This window comes from Hydractinia symbiolongicarpus, chromosome 14, assembly GCF_029227915.1.
Source record: "Hydractinia symbiolongicarpus strain clone_291-10 chromosome 14, HSymV2.1, whole genome shotgun sequence".
NCBI lineage: Eukaryota > Metazoa > Cnidaria > Hydrozoa > Anthoathecata > Hydractiniidae > Hydractinia > Hydractinia symbiolongicarpus.
Window position 1 is genome coordinate 7,359,133 of NC_079888.1, and position 14,942 is coordinate 7,374,074.

The 14,942-nt window shown below is 43.2% G+C and overlaps 21 non-coding genes across 21 annotated transcripts; 20 read left to right on the forward strand and 1 right to left on the reverse strand.

The window, feature by feature from the left end:
- Positions 1–158: 158 nt before the first annotated feature.
- Trnas-gcu (transfer RNA serine (anticodon GCU)) lies at positions 159–240 on the forward strand. Its single transcript has one exon. It is a non-coding gene; the product is annotated as a tRNA-Ser (tRNA).
- Positions 241–870: 630 nt separating this feature from the next.
- Positions 871–942, forward strand: Trnaq-uug (transfer RNA glutamine (anticodon UUG)). The gene has a single exon. It is a non-coding gene; the product is annotated as a tRNA-Gln (tRNA).
- Positions 943–1,403: 461 nt separating this feature from the next.
- Positions 1,404–1,485, forward strand: Trnas-gcu (transfer RNA serine (anticodon GCU)). The gene has a single exon. It is a non-coding gene; the product is annotated as a tRNA-Ser (tRNA).
- Positions 1,486–1,492: 7 nt separating this feature from the next.
- Positions 1,493–1,564, forward strand: Trnaq-uug (transfer RNA glutamine (anticodon UUG)). Its single transcript has one exon. It is a non-coding gene; the product is annotated as a tRNA-Gln (tRNA).
- Positions 1,565–2,200: 636 nt separating this feature from the next.
- Positions 2,201–2,282, forward strand: Trnas-gcu (transfer RNA serine (anticodon GCU)). Its single transcript has one exon. It is a non-coding gene; the product is annotated as a tRNA-Ser (tRNA).
- A 630-nt stretch (positions 2,283–2,912) lies between these two features.
- On the forward strand, positions 2,913–2,984 carry Trnaq-uug (transfer RNA glutamine (anticodon UUG)). The gene has a single exon. It is a non-coding gene; the product is annotated as a tRNA-Gln (tRNA).
- A 550-nt stretch (positions 2,985–3,534) lies between these two features.
- Positions 3,535–3,606, forward strand: Trnaq-uug (transfer RNA glutamine (anticodon UUG)). Its single transcript has one exon. It is a non-coding gene; the product is annotated as a tRNA-Gln (tRNA).
- Positions 3,607–4,331: 725 nt separating this feature from the next.
- Positions 4,332–4,403, forward strand: Trnaq-uug (transfer RNA glutamine (anticodon UUG)). The gene has a single exon. It is a non-coding gene; the product is annotated as a tRNA-Gln (tRNA).
- A 1,348-nt stretch (positions 4,404–5,751) lies between these two features.
- Positions 5,752–5,823, forward strand: Trnaq-uug (transfer RNA glutamine (anticodon UUG)). Its single transcript has one exon. It is a non-coding gene; the product is annotated as a tRNA-Gln (tRNA).
- Positions 5,824–6,373: 550 nt separating this feature from the next.
- On the forward strand, positions 6,374–6,445 carry Trnaq-uug (transfer RNA glutamine (anticodon UUG)). The gene has a single exon. It is a non-coding gene; the product is annotated as a tRNA-Gln (tRNA).
- Positions 6,446–7,081: 636 nt separating this feature from the next.
- Trnas-gcu (transfer RNA serine (anticodon GCU)) lies at positions 7,082–7,163 on the forward strand. Its single transcript has one exon. It is a non-coding gene; the product is annotated as a tRNA-Ser (tRNA).
- A 541-nt stretch (positions 7,164–7,704) lies between these two features.
- On the forward strand, positions 7,705–7,786 carry Trnas-gcu (transfer RNA serine (anticodon GCU)). Its single transcript has one exon. It is a non-coding gene; the product is annotated as a tRNA-Ser (tRNA).
- A 7-nt stretch (positions 7,787–7,793) lies between these two features.
- Trnaq-uug (transfer RNA glutamine (anticodon UUG)) lies at positions 7,794–7,865 on the forward strand. The gene has a single exon. It is a non-coding gene; the product is annotated as a tRNA-Gln (tRNA).
- A 636-nt stretch (positions 7,866–8,501) lies between these two features.
- On the forward strand, positions 8,502–8,583 carry Trnas-gcu (transfer RNA serine (anticodon GCU)). The gene has a single exon. It is a non-coding gene; the product is annotated as a tRNA-Ser (tRNA).
- Positions 8,584–9,663: 1,080 nt separating this feature from the next.
- Positions 9,664–9,736, reverse strand: Trnak-cuu (transfer RNA lysine (anticodon CUU)). The gene has a single exon. It is a non-coding gene; the product is annotated as a tRNA-Lys (tRNA).
- A 183-nt stretch (positions 9,737–9,919) lies between these two features.
- Trnas-gcu (transfer RNA serine (anticodon GCU)) lies at positions 9,920–10,001 on the forward strand. Its single transcript has one exon. It is a non-coding gene; the product is annotated as a tRNA-Ser (tRNA).
- Positions 10,002–10,631: 630 nt separating this feature from the next.
- Trnaq-uug (transfer RNA glutamine (anticodon UUG)) lies at positions 10,632–10,703 on the forward strand. The gene has a single exon. It is a non-coding gene; the product is annotated as a tRNA-Gln (tRNA).
- A 1,172-nt stretch (positions 10,704–11,875) lies between these two features.
- On the forward strand, positions 11,876–11,947 carry Trnaq-uug (transfer RNA glutamine (anticodon UUG)). The gene has a single exon. It is a non-coding gene; the product is annotated as a tRNA-Gln (tRNA).
- Positions 11,948–13,119: 1,172 nt separating this feature from the next.
- Positions 13,120–13,191, forward strand: Trnaq-uug (transfer RNA glutamine (anticodon UUG)). The gene has a single exon. It is a non-coding gene; the product is annotated as a tRNA-Gln (tRNA).
- Positions 13,192–13,740: 549 nt separating this feature from the next.
- Trnaq-uug (transfer RNA glutamine (anticodon UUG)) lies at positions 13,741–13,812 on the forward strand. Its single transcript has one exon. It is a non-coding gene; the product is annotated as a tRNA-Gln (tRNA).
- A 636-nt stretch (positions 13,813–14,448) lies between these two features.
- On the forward strand, positions 14,449–14,530 carry Trnas-gcu (transfer RNA serine (anticodon GCU)). The gene has a single exon. It is a non-coding gene; the product is annotated as a tRNA-Ser (tRNA).
- The last annotated feature ends 412 nt before the right edge of the window (positions 14,531–14,942 follow it).

The following is a 14,942-nucleotide window of genomic DNA, read 5'->3' on the forward strand; positions in this document are numbered from 1 at the left end:
AAAGCCGTCTTGGACTTACGCAACAATTGACCACGCTTAAGATTACTTAAAATTGGGCCACTCACGTAATCCTACTGTTTGGGCTGGTAAAAGGTTACGTGAGTCGAAACAGGTTCAGCAATGTTAGCTTTCCATAAAGTAGACGTGGTACAGAAACAGACGAGGTGGCAGAGTGGTTAAGGCGATGGACTGCTAATCCATTGGCCTCTGCCCGCGTGGGTTCGAATCCCATCTTCGTCGCACATTCGGTTCTATGGTGTAATGGTTAGCATTCTGGACTTTGAGTCCAGCAATCCGAGTTCAAATCTCGGTAGAACCTGACCTTCTTTTTGAATTCTGATTTAATCTTTTGTTAAAAAAATACGTGAGGGAAAGGCTGATTTATTTAAAATTGACTAAGCCATATTTGAATGCTTTTAAGTCATTTCTTTAACATTTGCCAGGTTTATGGCGGAACTCATGCTTAGAGGAGAATTAGTGATTTCCACGGTGTGTTCGTAATGCAATTAAAAGTGCAGCAGAAAACGCCCAACGAGAGGCTCCAATCCACGACCTTGAGATTAAGAGTCTCATGCTCTACCGACTGAGCTAGCCGGGCTGATTCGTTATAAGGTTCCGCCATTAAAGCCGTCTTGGACTTACTCAACAATTCACCACACCTAAGATTACTTAAAATTGGGCCACTCGCGTAATCCTACTGTTTGGGCTGGTAAAAGGTTACGTGAGTCAAAACAGGTTCAGCAATGTTAGCTTTCCATAAAGTAGACGTGGTACAGAAACAGACGAGGTGGCCGAGTGGTTAAGGCGATGGACTGCTAATCCATTGGGCTCTGCCCGCATAGCTTCTAATCCCATTTTCGTCGCACATTCGGTTCTATGGTGTAATGGTTAGCATTCTGGACTTTGAATCCAGCGATCCGAGTTCAAATCTCGGTAGAACCTGATATTTTCTTTGAACTCTGATTTAATCTTTTGTTTAAGAGATACGTGAGGAAGGGATGACTTATCGAAAATTGACTAAGCCATATTTGAATGCTTTCAAGTCATTTCTTCAACATTTGCCAGGTTTATGGCGGAACTCATGCTTAGAGGAGAATTAGTGATTTCCACGGTGTGTTCGTAATGCAATTAAAAGTGCAGCAGAAAACGCCCAACGAGGGGCTCCAATCCACGACCCTGAGATTAAGACTCTCATGCTCTACCGACTGAGCTAGCCGGGCTGATTCGTTATAAGGTTCCGCCATTAAAGCCGTCTTGGACTTACTCAACAATTCACCACACCTAAGATTACTCAAAATTGGGCCACTCGCGTAATCCTACTGTTTGGGCTGGTAAAAGGTTACGTGAGTCAAAACAGGTTCAGCAATGTTAGCTTTCCATAAAGTAGACGTTGTACAGAAACAGACGAGGTGGCCGAGTGGTTAAGGCGATGGACTGCTAATCCATTGGGCTCTGCCCGCGCGGGTTCGAATCCCATCTTCGTCGCACCTGCGGTTCTATGGTGTAATGGTTAGCATTCTGGACTTTGAATCCAGCGATCCGAGTTCAAATCTCGGTAGAACCTGACCTTCTTTTTGAATTCTGATTTAATCTTCTGTTTAAAAAATACGTGAGGGAAAGGCTGATTTATTTAAAATTGACTAAGCCATATTTGAATGCTTTCGAGTCATTTTTTCAACATTTGCCAGGTCTATGGACTTTAAATCCAGCGATCCGAGTTCAAATCTCGGTAGAACCTGACCTTCTTTTTAAATTCTGATTTAATCTTTTGTTTAAAAAATATGTGAGGGAAAGGCTGATTTATTTAAAATTGACTAAGCCATATTTGAATGCTTTTAAGTCATTTCTTCAACATTTGCCAGGTTTATGGCAGAACTCATGCTTAGAGGATAATTGGTGATTTCCACGGCGCGTTCGTAATGCAATTAAAAGTGCAGCAGGACACCTTCAACGTGGGGCTCGAACCCACGACCCTACGATGAAGAGTCTCATGCTGTACCGACTGCGCTAGCCGGACCGATTCGTTATTAGATTCCGCCGTTAAAGCCGTCTTGGACTTACGCAACAATTGACCACGCTTAAGATTACTTAAAATTGGGCCACTCACGTAATCCTACTGTTTGGGCTGGTAGAAGGTTACGTGAGTCGAAACAGGTTCAGCAATGTTAGCTTTCCATAAAGTAGACGTGGTACAGAAACAGACGAGGTGGCCGAGTGGTTAAGGCAATGGACTGCTAATCCATTGGCCTCTGCCCGCGTGGGTTCGAATCCCATCTTCGTCGCACATTCGGTTCTATGGTGTAATGGTTAGCATTCTGGACTTTGAGTCCAGCAATCCGAGTTCAAATCTCGGTAGAACCTGACCTTCTTTTTGAATTCTGATTTAATCTTTTGTTAAAAAAATACGTGAGGGAAAGGCTGATTTATTTAAAATTGACTAAGCCATATTTGAATGCTTTTAAGTCATTTCTTTAACATTTGCCAGGTTTATGGCGGAACTCATGCTTAGAGGAGAATTAGTGATTTCCACGGTGTGTTCGTAATGCAATTAAAAGTGCAGCAGAAAACGCCCAACGAGAGGCTCCAATCCACGACCCTGAGATTAAGAGTCTCATGCTCTACCGACTGAGCTAGCCGGGCTGATTCGTTATAAGGTTCCGCTATTAAAGCCGTCTTGGACTTACTCAACAATTCACCACACCTAAGATTACTTAAAATTGGGCCACTCGCGTAATCCTACTGTTTGGGCTGGTAAAAGGTTACGTGAGTCAAAACAGGTTCAGCAATGTTAGCTTTCCATAAAGTAGACGTGGTACAGAAACAGACGAGGTGGCCGAGTGGTTAAGGCGATGGACTGCTAATCCATTGGGCTCTGCCCGCATAGCTTCTAATCCCATCTTCGTCGCACATTCGGTTCTATGGTGTAATGGTTAGCATTCTGGACTTTGAATCCAGCGATCCGAGTTCAAATCTCGGTAGAACCTGATATTTTCTTTGAACTCTGATTTAATCTTTTGTTTAAGAGATACGTGAGGAAGGGATGACTTATCGAAAATTGACTAAGCCATATTTGAATGCTTTCAAGTCATTTCTTCAACATTTGCCAGGTTTATGGCGGAACTCATGCTTAGAGGAGAATTAGTGATTTCCACGGTGTGTTCGTAATGCAATTAAAAGTGCAGCAGAAAACGCCCAACGAGGGGCTCCAATCCACGACCCTGAGATTAAGACTCTCATGCTCTACCGACTGAGCTAGCCGGGCTGATTCGTTATAAGGTTCCGCCATTAAAGCCGTCTTGGACTTACTCAACAATTCACGACACCTAAGATTACTTAAAATTGGGCCACTCGCGTAATCCTACTGTTTGGGCTGGTAATAGGTTACGTGAGTCAAAACAGGTTCAGCAATGTTAGCTTTCCATAAAGTAGACGTTGTACAGAAACAGACGAGGTGGCCGAGTGGTTAAGGCGATGGACTGCTAATCCATTGGGCTCTGCCCGCGCGTGTTCGAATCCCATCTTCGTCGCACCTGCGGTTCTATGGTGTAATGGTTAGCATTCTGGACTTTGAATCCAGCGATCCGAGTTCAAATCTCGGTAGAACCTGACCTTCTTTTTGAATTCTGATTTAATCTTCTGTTTAAAAAATACGTGAGGGAAAGGCTGATTTATTTAAAATTGACTAAGCCATATTTGAATGCTTTCGAGTCATTTTTTCAACATTTGCCAGGTCTATGGACTTTAAATCCAGCGATCCGAGTTCAAATCTCGGTAGAACCTGACCTTCTTTTTAAATTCTGATTTAATCTTTTGTTTAAAAAATATGTGAGGGAAAGGCTGATTTATTTAAAATTGACTAAGCCATATTTGAATGCTTTCAAGTCATTTCTTCAACATTTGCCAGGTTTATGGCAGAACTCATGCTTAGAGGATAATTGGTGATTTCCACGGCGCGTTCGTAATGCAATTAAAAGTGTATCAACAAACGCCCAACGTGGGGCTCGAACCCACGACCCTACGATGAAGAGTCTCATGCTGTACCGACTGCGCTAGCCGGACCGATTCGTTATTAGATTCCGCCGTTAAAGCCGTCTTGGACTTACGCAACAATTGACCACGCTTAAGATTACTTAAAATTGGGCCACTCACGTAATCCTACTGTTTGGGCTGGTAAAAGGTTACGTGAGTCAAAACAGGTTCAGCAATGTTAGCTTTCCATAAAGTAGACGTTGTACAGAAACAGACGAGGTGGTCGAGTGGTTAAGGCGATGGACTGCTAATCCATTGGGCTCTGACCGCGCGGGTTCGAATCCCATCTTCGTCGCACCTGCGGTTCTATGGTGTAATGGTTAGCATTCTGGACTTTGAATCCAGCGATCCGAGTTCAAATCTCGGTAGAACCTGACCTTCTTTTTGAATTCTGATTTAATCTTCTGTTTAAAAAATACGTGAGGGAAAGGCTGATTTATTTAAAATTGACTAAGCCATATTTGAATGCTTTCGAGTCATTTTTTCAACATTTGCCAGGTCTATGGACTTTAAATCCAGCGATCCGAGTTCAAATCTCGGTAGAACCTGACCTTCTTTTTAAATTCTGATTTAATCTTTTGTTTAAAAAATATGTGAGGGAAAGGCTGATTTATTTAAAATTGACTAAGCCATATTTGAATGCTTTTAAGTCATTTCTTCAACATTTGCCAGGTTTATGGCAGAACTCATGCTTAGAGGATAATTGGTGATTTCCACGGCGCGTTCGTAATGCAATTAAAATTGCAGCAGGACACGCCCAACGTGGGGCTCGAACCTACGACCCTACGATGAAGAGTCTCATGCTGTACCGACTGCGCTAGCCGGACCGATTCGTTATTAGATTCCGCCGTTAAAGCCGTCTTGGACTTACGCAACAATTGACCACGCTTAAGATTACTTAAAATTGGGCCACTCACGTAATCCTACTGTTTGGGCTGGTAAAAGGTTACGTGAGTCGAAACAGGTTCAGCAATGTTAGCTTTCCATAAAGTAGACGTGGTACAGAAACATACGAGGTGGCCGAGTGGTTAAGGCGATGGACTGCTAATCCATTGGCCTCTTCCCGCGTGGGTTCGAATCCCATCTTCGTCGCACATTCGGTTCTATGGTGTAATGGTTAGCATTCTGGACTTTGAGTCCAGCAATCCGAGTTCAAATCTCGGTAGAACCTGACCTTCTTTTTGAATTCTGATTTAATCTTTTGTTAAAAAAATACGTGAGGGAAAGGCTGATTTATTTAAAATTGACTAAGCCATATTTGAATGCTTTTAAGTCATTTCTTTAACATTTGCCAGGTTTATGGCGGAACTCATGCTTAGAGGAGAATTAGTGATTTCCACGGTGTGTTCGTAATGCAATTAAAAGTGCAGCAGAAAACGCCCAACGAGAGGCTCCAATCCACGACCCTGAGATTAAGAGTCTCATGCTCTACCGACTGAGCTAGCCGGGCTGATTCGTTATAAGGTTCCGCCATTAAAGCCGTCTTGGACTTACTCAACAATTCACCACACCTAAGATTACTTAAAATTGGGCCACTCGCGTAATCCTACTGTTTGGGCTGGTAAAAGGTTACGTGAGTCAAAACAGGTTCAGCAATGTTAGCTTTCCATAAAGTAGACGTGGTACAGAAACAGACGAGGTGGCCGAGTGGTTAAGGCGATGGACTGCTAATCCATTGGGCTCTGCCCGCATAGCTTCTAATCCCATCTTCGTCGCACATTCGGTTCTATGGTGTAATGGTTAGCATTCTGGACTTTGAATCCAGCGATCCGAGTTCAAATCTCGGTAGAACCTGATATTTTCTTTGAACTCTGATTTAATCTTTTGTTTAAGAGATACGTGAGGAAGGGATGACTTATCGAAAATTGACTAAGCCATATTTGAATGCCTTCAAGTCATTTCTTCAACATTTGCCAGGTTTATGGCGGAACTCATGCTTAGAGGAGAATTAGTGATTTCCACGGTGTGTTCGTAATGCAATTAAAAGTGCAGCAGAAAACGCCCAACGAGGGGCTCCAATCCACGACCCTGAGATTAAGACTCTCATGCTCTACCGACTGAGCTAGCCGGGCTGATTCGTTATAAGGTTCCGCCATTAAAGCCGTCTTGGACTTACTCAACAATTCACCACACCTAAGATTACTTAAAATTGGGCCACTCGCGTAATCCTACTGTTTGGGCTGGTAAAAGGTTACGTGAGTCAAAACAGGTTCAGCAATGTTAGCTTTCCATAAAGTAGACGTTGTACAGAAACAGACGAGGTGGCCGAGTGGTTAAGGCGATGGACTGCTAATCCATTGGGCTCTGCCCGCGCGTGTTCGAATCCCATCTTCGTCGCACCTGCGGTTCTATGGTGTAATGGTTAGCATTCTGGACTTTGAATCCAGCGATCCGAGTTCAAATCTCGGTAGAACCTGACCTTCTTTTTGAATTCTGATTTAATCTTCTGTTTAAAAAATACGTGAGGGAAAGGCTGATTTATTTAAAATTGACTAAGCCATATTTGAATGCTTTCGAGTCATTTTTTCAACATTTGCCAGGTCTATGGACTTTAAATCCAGCGATCCGAGTTCAAATCTCGGTAGAACCTGACCTTCTTTTTAAATTCTGATTTAATCTTTTGTTTAAAAAATATGTGAGGGAAAGGCTGATTTATTTAAAATTGACTAAGCCATATTTGAATGCTTTCAAGTCATTTCTTCAACATTTGCCAGGTTTATGGCAGAACTCATGCTTAGAGGATAATTGGTGATTTCCACGGCGCGTTCGTAATGCAATTAAAAGTGTATCAACAAACGCCCAACGTGGGGCTCGAACCCACGACCCTACGATGAAGAGTCTCATGCTGTACCGACTGCGCTAGCCGGACCGATTCGTTAATAGATTCCGCCGTTAAAGCCGTCTTGGACTTACGCAACAATTGACCACGCTTAAGATTACTTAAAATTGGGCCACTCACGTAATCCTACTGTTTGGGCTGGTAAAAGGTTACGTGAGTCGAAACAGGTTCAGCAATGTTAGCTTTCCATAAAGTAGACGTGGTACAGAAACAGACGAGGTGGCCGAGTGGTTAAGGCGATGGACTGCTAATCCATTGGCCTCTGCCCGCGTGGGTTCGAATCCCATCTTCGTCGCACATTCGGTTCTATGGTGTAATGGTTAGCATTCTGGACTTTGAGTCCAACAATCCGAGTTCAAATCTCGGTAGAACCTGACCTTCTTTTTGAATTCTGATTTAATCTTTTGTTAAAAAAATACGTGAGGGAAAGGCTGATTTATTTAAAATTGACTAAGCCATATTTGAATGCTTTTAAGTCATTTCTTTAACATTTGCCAGGTTTATGGCGGAACTCATGCTTAGAGGAGAATTAGTGATTTCCACGGTGTGTTCGTAATGCAATTAAAAGTGCAGCAGAAAACGCCCAACGAGAGGCTCCAATCCACGACCCTGAGATTAAGAGTCTCATGCTCTACTGACTGAGCTAGCCGGGCTGATTCGTTATAAGGTTCCGCCATTAAAGCCGTCTTGGACTTACTCAACAATTCACCACACCTAAGATTACTTAAAATTGGGCCACTCGCGTAATCCTACTGTTTGGGCTGGTAAAAGGTTACGTGAGTCAAAACAGGTTCAGCAATGTTAGCTTTCCATAAAGTAGACGTTGTACAGAAACAGACGAGGTGGCCGAGTGGTTAAGGCGATGGACTGCTAATCCATTGGGCTCTGCCCGCGCGGGTTCGAATCCCATCTTCGTCGCACCTGCGGTTCTATGGTGTAATGGTTAGCATTCTGGACTTTGAATCCAGCGATCCGAGTTCAAATCTCGGTAGAACCTGACCTTCTTTTTGAATTCTGATTTAATCTTCTGTTTAAAAAATACGTGAGGGAAAGGCTGATTTATTTAAAATTGACTAAGCCATATTTGAATGCTTTCGAGTCATTTTTTCAACATTTGCCAGGTCTATGGACTTTAAATCCAGCGATCCGAGTTCAAATCTCGGTAGAACCTGACCTTCTTTTTGAATTCTGATTTAATCTTTTGTTTAAAAAATATGTGAGGGAAAGGCTGATTTATTTAAAATTGACTAAGCCATATTTGAATGCTTTCAAGTCATTTCTTCAACATTTGCCAGGTTTATGGCAGAACTCATGCTTAGAGGATAATTGGTGATTTCCACGGCGCGTTCGTAATGCAATTAAAAGTGTATCAACAAACGCCCAACGTGGGGCTCGAACCCACGACCCTACGATGAAGAGTCTCATGCTGTACCGACTGCGCTAGCCGGACCGATTCGTTATTAGATTCCGCCGTTAAAGCCGTCTTGGACTTACGCAACAATTGACCACGCTTAAGATTACTTAAAATTGGGCCACTCACGTAATCCTACTGTTTGTGCTGGTAAAAGGTTACGTGAGTCGAAACAGGTTCAGCAATGTTAGCTTTCCATAAAGTAGACGTGGTACAGAAACAGACGAGGTGGCCGAGTGGTTAAGGCGATGGACTGCTAATCCATTGGCCTCTGCCCGCGTGGGTTCGAATCCCATCTTCGTCGCACATTCGGTTCTATGGTGTAATGGTTAGCATTCTGGACTTTGAGTCCAGCAGTCCGAGTTCAAATCTCGGTAGAACCTGACCTTCTTTTTGAATTCTGATTTATTCTTTTGTTAAAAAAATACGTGAGGGAAAGGCTGATTTATTTAAAATTGACTAAGCCATATTTGAATGCTTTCGAGTCATTTTTTCAACATTTGCCAGGTCTATGGACTTTAAATCCAGCGATCCGAGTTCAAATCTCGGTAGAACCTGACCTTCTTTTTGAATTCTGATTTAATCTTTTGTTTAAAAAATATGTGAGGGAAAGGCTGATTTATTTAAAATTGACTAAGCCATATTTGAATGTTTTTAAGTCATTTCTTTAACATTTGCCAGGTTTATGGCGGAACTCATGCTTAAAGGAGAATTGGTGATTTCCACGGCGCGTTCGTAATGCAATCCAAAGTCTATCAGAAAACGCCCAACGTGGGGCTCGAACCCACGACCCTGAGATTAAGAGTCTCATACTCTACGGACTGGGCTAGCTTGGCTGATACGATATAAAGTTCCGCCATTAAAGCCGTCTTGGACTTATGCAACAATTTACCACACCTAAGATTACTTAAAATTGCGCCACTTGCGTAATCCTACTGTTTGGCCTAGTAAAAGGTTACGTGAGTCGAAACAGGTTCAGCAATGTTAGCTTTCCATAAGGTACACGTGGTACAGAAACAGACGAGGTGACCGAGTGGTTAAGGCGATGGACTGCTAGTCCATTGGGCAATGCCCGCGTGGGTTCGAATCCCATCTTCGTCGCACATTCGGTTCTATGGTGTAATGGTTAGCACTCTGGACTTTGAATCCAGCAATCCGAGTTTAAATCTCAGTAGAACCTGACTTTCTTTTTGAACTCTGTTTTAATCATTTGTTTAAGAGTTACGTGAGGAAGAGATGATTTATCTAAAATTGACTAAGCCATATTTGAATGCTTTTAAGTCATTTCCTCAACTTTTGCCAAGTTTATGGCACCACTCATGCTTAGAAGGAGACTTGGTGATTTCCATGGCGCTCGTAATGCAATCCAAAGCCTATCAGTAAAAGCCCACCGTGGGGCTCGAACCCACAACCCTGAGATTAAGAGTCTCATGCTTTACCGACTGAGCTAGCCGGGTTGATTCGTTTTTAGGTGCCGCCACTAAAGCCATCTTGGACTTACGCAACAATTGACCACACCTAAAATTACTTAAAATTGGGTCGCTCGCGTACTCCTACTGTTTGGGCTGGTAAAATGTCACGTGAGTCGAAACAGGTTCAGCAATGTTAGCTTTCCATAAAGTAGACGTGGTTCAGAAGCAGACGAGGTGGCCGAGTGGTTAAGGCGATGGACTGCTAATCCATTGGGCTGTGCCCGCGTGGGTTCGAATCCCATCTTCGACGCACATTCGGTTCTATGCTGTAATGGGTAACACTCTGGACTTTGAATCCAGCGATCCGAGTTCAAATCTCGGTAGAACCTGACTTTCATTTTGAACTCTGACTTAATCATTTGTTTAAGAAATGCGTGAGGGAAAGGCTGATTTGTTTAAAATTCACTAAGCCATATTTAAATGCTTTCAAGTCATTTCTTCAACATTTGCCAGGTTTATGGCAGAACTCATGTTTGGAGGAGAATTGGTGATTTCCACGGCGCGTTCTTAATGCAATCCAAAGTCTATCAGAAAACGCCCAACGTGGGGCTCGAACCCACGACCCCGAGATTAAGAGTCTCATACTCTACTGACTGGGCTAGCTTGGCTGATACGATATAAAGTTCCGCCATTAAAGCCGTCTTGGACTTATGCAACAATTGACCACACCTAAGATTACTTAAAATTGCGCCACTCGCGTAATCCTACTGTTTGGCCTAGTAAAAGGTTACGTGAGTCGAAACAGGTTCAGCAATGTTAGCTTTCCATAAGGTACACGTGGTACAGAAACAGACGAGGTGACCGAGTGGTTAAGGCGATGGACTGCTAGTCCATTGGGCAATGCCCGCGTGGGTTTGAATCCCATCTTCGTCGCACATTCGGTTCTATGGTGTAATGGTTAGCACTCTGGACTTTGAATCCAGCAATTCGAGTTCAAATCTCGGTAGAACCTGACTTTCTTTTTGAACTCTGTTTTAATCATTTGTTTAAGAGTTACGTGAGGAAGAGATGATTTATCTAAAATTGACTAAGCCATATTTGAATGCTTTCAAGTCATTTCCTCAACTTTTGCTAAGTTTATGGCACCACTCATGCTTAGAAGGAGACTTGGTGATTTCCATGGCGCTCGTAATGCAATCCAAAGCCTATCAGTAAAAGCCCACCGTGGGGCTCAAACCCACAACCCTGAGATTAAGAGTCTCATGCTTTACAGACTGAGCTAGCCGGGTTGATTCGTTTTTAGGTGCCGCCACTAAAGCCATCTTGGACTTACGCAACAATTGACCACACCTAAAATTACTTAAAATTGAGCCACTCGCGTAATCCTACTGTTTGGGCTGGTAAAAGGTTACGTGAGTCAAAACAGGTTCAGCAATGTTAGCTTTCCATAAAGTAGACGTTGTACAGAAACAGACGAGGTGGCCGAGTGGTTAAGGCGATGGACTGCTAATCCAATGGGCTGTGCCCGCGTGGGTTCGAATCCCATCTTCGACGCACATTCGGTTCTATGCTGTAATGGTTAACACTCTGGACTTTGAATCCAGCGATCCGAGTTCAAATCTCGGTAGAACCTGACTTTCATTTTGAACTCTGACTTAATCATTTGTTTAAGAAATGCGTGAGGGAAAGGCTGATTTGTTTAAAATTCACTAAGCCATATTTAAATGCTTTCAAGTCATTTCTTCAACATTTGCCAGGTTTATGGCAGAACTCATGTTTGGAGGAGAATTGGTGATTTCCACGGCGCGTTCTTAATGCAATCCAAAGTCTATCAGAAAACGCCCAACGTGGGGCTCGAACCCACGACCCTGAGATTAAGAGTCTCATACTCTACTGACTGGGCTAGCTTGGCTGATACGATATAAAGTTCCGCCATTAAAGCCGTCTTGGACTTATGCAACAATTGACCACACCTAAGATTACTTAAAATTGCGCCACTCGCGTAATCCTACTGTTTGGCCTAGTAAAAAGTTACGTGAGTCGAAACAGGTTCAGCAATGTTAGCTTTCCATAAGGTACACGTGGTACAGAAACAGACGAGGTGACCGAGTGGTTAAGGCGATGGACTGCTAGTCCGTTGGGCAATGCCCGCGTGGGTTTGAATCCCATCTTCGTCGCACATTCGGTTCTATGGTGTAATGGTTAGCACTCTGGACTTTGAATCCAGCAATCCGAGTTCAAATCTCGGTAGAACCTGACTTTCTTTTTGAACTCTGTTTTAATCATTTGTTTAAGAGTTACGTGAGGAAGAGATGATTTATCTAAAATTGACTAAGCCATATTTGAATGCTTTCAAGTCATTTCCTCAACTTTTGCTAAGTTTATGGCACCACTCATGCTTAGAAGGAGACTTGGTGATTTCCATGGCGCTCGTAATGCAATCCAAAGCCTATCAGTAAAAGCCCACCGTGGGGCTCGAACGCACAACCCTGAGATTAAGTGTCTCATGCTTTACAGACTGAGCTAGCCGGGTTGATTCGTTTTTAGGTGCCGCCACTAAAGCCATCTTGGACTTACGCAACAATTGACCACACCTAAAATTACTTAAAATTGAGCCACTCGCGTAATCCTACTGTTTGGGCTGGTAAAAGGTTACGTGAGTCAAAACAGGTTCAGCAATGTTAGCTTTCCATAAAGTAGACGTTGTACAGAAACAGACGAGGTGGCCGAGTGGTTAAGGCGATGGACTGCTAATCCAATGGGCTGTGCCCGCGTGGGTTCGAATCCCATCTTCGACGCACATTCGGTTCTATGCTGTAATGGTTAACACTCTGGACTTTGAATCCAGCGATCCGAGTTCAAATCTCGGTAGAACCTGACTTTCATTTTGAACTCTGACTTAATCATTTGTTTAAGAAATGCGTGAGGGAAAGGCTGATTTGTTTAAAATTCACTAAGCCATATTTAAATGCTTTCAAGTCATTTCTTCAACATTTGCCAGGTTTATGGCAGAACTCATATTTGGAGGAGAATTGGTGATTTCCACGGCGCGTTCTTAATGCAATCCAAAGTCTATCAGAAAACGCCCAACGTGGGGCTCGAACCCACGACCCTGAGATTAAGAGTCTCATACTCTACTGACTGGGCTAGCTTGGCTGATACGATATAAAGTTCCGCCATTAAAGCCGTCTTGGACTTATGCAACAATTGACCACACCTAAGATTACTTAAAATTGCGCCACTCGCGTAATCCTACTGTTTGGCCTAGTAAAAAGTTACGTGAGTCGAAACAGGTTCAGCAATGTTAGCTTTCCATAAGGTACACGTGGTACAGAAACAGACGAGGTGACCGAGTGGTTAAGGCGATGGACTGCTAGTCCGTTGGGCAATGCCCGCGTGGGTTTGAATCCCATCTTCGTCGCACATTCGGTTCTATGGTGTAATGGTTAGCACTCTGGACTTTGAATCCAGCAATCCGAGTTCAAATCTCGGTAGAACCTGACTTTCTTTTTGAACTCTGTTTTAATCATTTGTTTAAGAGTTACGTGAGGAAGAGATGATTTATCTAAAATTGACTAAGCCATATTTGAATGCTTTCAAGTCATTTCCTCAACTTTTGCTAAGTTTATGGCACCACTCATGCTTAGAAGGAGACTTGGTGATTTCCATGGCGCTTGTAATGCAATCCAAAGCCTATCAGTAAAAGCCCACCGTGGGGCTCGAACCCACAACCCTGAGATTAAGAGTCTCATGCTTTACAGAATGAGCTAGCCGGGTTGATTCGTTTTTAGGTGCCGCCACTAAAGCCAACTTGGACTTACGCAACAATTGACCACGCTTAAGATTACTTAAAATTGGGCCACTCACGTAATCCTACTGTTTGGGCTGGTAAAAGGTTACGTGAGTCAAAACAGGTTCAGCAATGTTAGCTTTCCATAAAGTAGACGTTGTACAGAAAGAGACGAGGTGGCCGAGTGGTTAAGGCGATGGACTGCTAATCCATTGGGCTCTGCCCGGGCGGGTTCGAATCCCATCTTCGTCGCACCTGCGGTTCTATGGTGTAATGGTTAGCATTCTGGACTTTGAATCCAGCGATCCGAGTTCAAATCTCGGTAGAACCTGACCTTCTTTTTGAATTCTGATTTAATCTTCTGTTTAAAAAATACGTGAGGGAAAGGCTGATTTATTTAAAATTGACTAAGCCATATTTGAATGCTTTCGAGTCATTTTTTCAACATTTGCCAGGTCTATGGACTTTAAATCCAGCGATCCGAGTTCAAATCTCGGTAGAACCTGACCTTCTTTTTAAATTCTGATTTAATCTTTTGTTTAAAAAATATGTGAGGGAAAGGCTGATTTATTTAAAATTGACTAAGCCATATTTGAATGCTTTTAAGTCATTTCTTCAACATTTGCCAGGTTTATGGCAGAACTCATGCTTAGAGGATAATTGGTGATTTCCACGGCGCGTTCGTAATGCAATTAAAAGTGCAGCAGGACACGCCCAACGTGGGGCTCGAACCCACGACCCTACGATGAAGAGTCTCATGCTGTACCGACTGCGCTAGCCGGACCGATTCGTTATTAGATTCCGCCGTTAAAGCCGTCTTGGACTTACGCAACAATTGACCACGCTTAAGATTACTTAAAATTGGGCCACTCACGTAATCCTACTGTTTGGGCTGGTAAAAGGTTACGTGAGTCGAAACAGGTTCAGCAATGTTAGCTTTCCATAAAGTAGACGTGGTACAGAAACAGACGAGGTGGCCGAGTGGTTAAGGCGATGGACTGCTAATCCATTGGCCTCTGCCCGCGTGGGTTCGAATCCCATCTTCGTCGCACATTCGGTTCTATGGTGTAATGGTTAGCATTCTGGACTTTGAGTCCAGCAATCCGAGTTCAAATCTCGGTAGAACCTGACCTTCTTTTTGAATTCTGATTTAATCTTTTGTTAAAAAAATACGTGAGGGAAAGGCTGATTTATTTAAAATTGACTAAGCCATATTTGAATGCTTTTAAGTCATTTCTTTAACATTTGCCAGGTTTATGGCAGAACTCATGCTTAGAGGAGAATTAGTGATTTCCACGGTGTGTTCGTAATGCAATTAAAAGTGCAGCAGAAAACGCCCAACGAGAGGCTCCAATCCACGACCCTGAGATTAAGAGTCTCATGCTCTACCGACTGAGCTAGCCGGGCTGATTCGTTATAAGGTTCCGCCATTAAAGCCGTCTTGGACTTACTCAACAATTC